A 2380-nucleotide genomic window follows, 5' to 3' on the forward strand; every position below is an offset into this window, starting at 1 on the left:
TAAGTTCTGCCGTGTAGCTAGTTTCTTCTCCTCAGGTTCATGCGACCCTCTTCATCAGCATTCAGGGTAACCCCTTCCCAAACCTGACTCTACCCAGAATCCTCTCTCCCTGCCAGAAGTCCCACCTCCTATTTCCTGCCTAAGCTAATAGGCCAAAGGCTTTTTTATTGACAGGTGACACTTCCACACAGTACTCAAGAGATTACAAACAAAGGTCCACAAACAGCATCTGTGGGTATTCTTGGACACATCTCCTGAGCTACAGGTACAAACTTCCCCCAAGTCTGAGGGAAACAATGTAACCACTGGGTAAAAAGATTTACAAATTTTCAACATGGCTGCATGACTTAAGGTTTTCCAGGTTATGTGCCAACTTGTACTTTAATCACCAGTGTGCTTCTGCTTTACCAGTGCCTGGCCATTGGAGGCATAAAATCTCATTGTTGCTCTTTGTGTTTTATTGGTTGCTGGTAGGATTGATCTGTCTGTGTGTGTATATGGGTGTGTGTGTGTGTGTGTGTAGTCCCTGGTCATGTCATTAGTCCTTGTTTGAGTTTTTCTTCCCAATATTTTAAAAGAATGTGTACTTATCTGTAGTGATACACCTGACATTTGTTCTTTACAGATTGGAAGATGGTTGAGATTACTACACTGTGGTTTTGAGTGAGTTTATTAAGTAATAAGCAAAAGGAGAGAGAGAGAGAGAGAGAGAGAGAGAGAGAGAGAGAGAGAGAGAAACAGTAGCAAGAAAAACACCATCAAATCAGGAGTTTTCTGTACTGAGCACAGATGACAATTTAAATCCTAAAATACAGTGCAGGTTTTTGTCAGAACAGTGTTGGGTTTCTATACTAGGATGGAAAGAAATGGTGAAATCTATGGGAGACAGTTTTAACTACTTGGGTTTCAGGCTAATTAAAGCTTTTTCAACCTAAGTTGTTTTTTTTTTTTTTTAAATATGGAACGCTTCACGAATTTGCGTGTCATCCTTGTGCAGGGGCCATGCTAATCTTCTCTGTATCGTTCCAACTTTAGTCTATGTACTGCCGAATCGAGCACCTAACCTAAGTTTTTAATAGAGAAGAGTTAAAGACATAGAGAGTCATAAAGAAAAATATTATTTTTAATTGCCCCAAAACTATCACAACTACTTTGTGTAAATGTATAAACATATATAACATCTACACATATTTTCATATACATATAGCACACTGTGAATTTTTATCTAAGGAAATATAGATCTACATAAGTTTTGAGTAGTACTCCGTGAAATAAATGAATTAAAATTTAACTTGACATCACCTTTATTGCCCTGTATGTTTGAGTCATTTCCTGGTTTTCCTGTTGCAACTCTTCAATGGACTGCTTGACATCTATGGCTTTGTTTACTTGTTCTGTTACTTCCTGGGTAAACATCGCTAGATGTGATTCTGCTTCCTCTGTTTTATAATCTGCAAAATACCACACAGTCTTTGGAATCATCCAGATCATTTAATTGACTGAAAAAAAAAGAATAGATCAAATTCTTCTGACACAGCCATCCCCACTCTGCTGGTCAATAAATTCAAGTATTCCCCAAACTGTAGAGTTCCAAAGAGTATTTAGCCAGGTGTGGACAGAGTAAGAACTCTTTAGAATCCTTTGGGATGTATACACAGCAGTCTTCTCCCACAAGGAAAACAAAACAAAGACACAGCAAAGATTATTAACCTGCTATTTTTTGGATTCAACATGCTACGCTGATTATCGTGTCATTTGTAAATGATGGTTCAAGCCACTCTGCTCAGATAACACATATTTCTCCTCTCCAAAGATGATGACTTATAGGCCTTCCCACTTGACTTTCTTTAAAGTGGTGTCTCTGGAGACAGGAAAACAATTAACAGGAGGCTGGTTTCTGGCAGGACAGTGTGGTCTGCACTGGCCACCACTAAGTGCACCCTGCCTTTTCTCTCACCCCCAGTGTATAACTCTTAGGGAGGAAAAAAAAGCAACTAAGAGAATTATTCTCCTTAATCTTTTGTAGTTTAATTTGGAAGCATTCCTAGCTCAATATGGCAAAATAATTCAGGGCAAGTGAAAACCGTGTTGACCTTGACCAAGATTCAAGTAACTTCTCATGGCTGTCTGTGACTGAAGACAGCGCCTGGCAGTAGGGCCAGCTAAGGAAGAAAGGCTTCTTCACCCCTAACTCCATTGCCAGGGCTGGATAATTAGACGGATCAGGGGTTTGGGATCAAAGAGTGGGTTGGTGTCCTATAAAGAACACTAAATAGGATGGGACTATAATGGCTTTGGCTTGTGGCCTAAGACCCATCAGTTCTGACAGTCGACTTGGAGCCTGTTTTCCCCCCAGAAGTATGGTGCTCACTGTCCTGGG

The 2380-nt window shown here is 40.1% G+C and overlaps 1 non-coding gene across 1 annotated transcript; it reads right to left on the reverse strand.

The window, feature by feature from the left end:
- Positions 1 to 952: 952 nt before the first annotated feature.
- Positions 953 to 1059, reverse strand: LOC115030833. The gene has a single exon (XR_003836393.1). It is a non-coding gene; the product is annotated as a U6 spliceosomal RNA (small nuclear RNA).
- Positions 1060 to 2380: the final 1321 nt, after the last annotated feature.

This window comes from Mus caroli, chromosome 3 (assembly GCF_900094665.2).
Source record: "Mus caroli chromosome 3, CAROLI_EIJ_v1.1, whole genome shotgun sequence".
Lineage (NCBI taxonomy): Eukaryota > Metazoa > Chordata > Mammalia > Rodentia > Muridae > Mus > Mus caroli.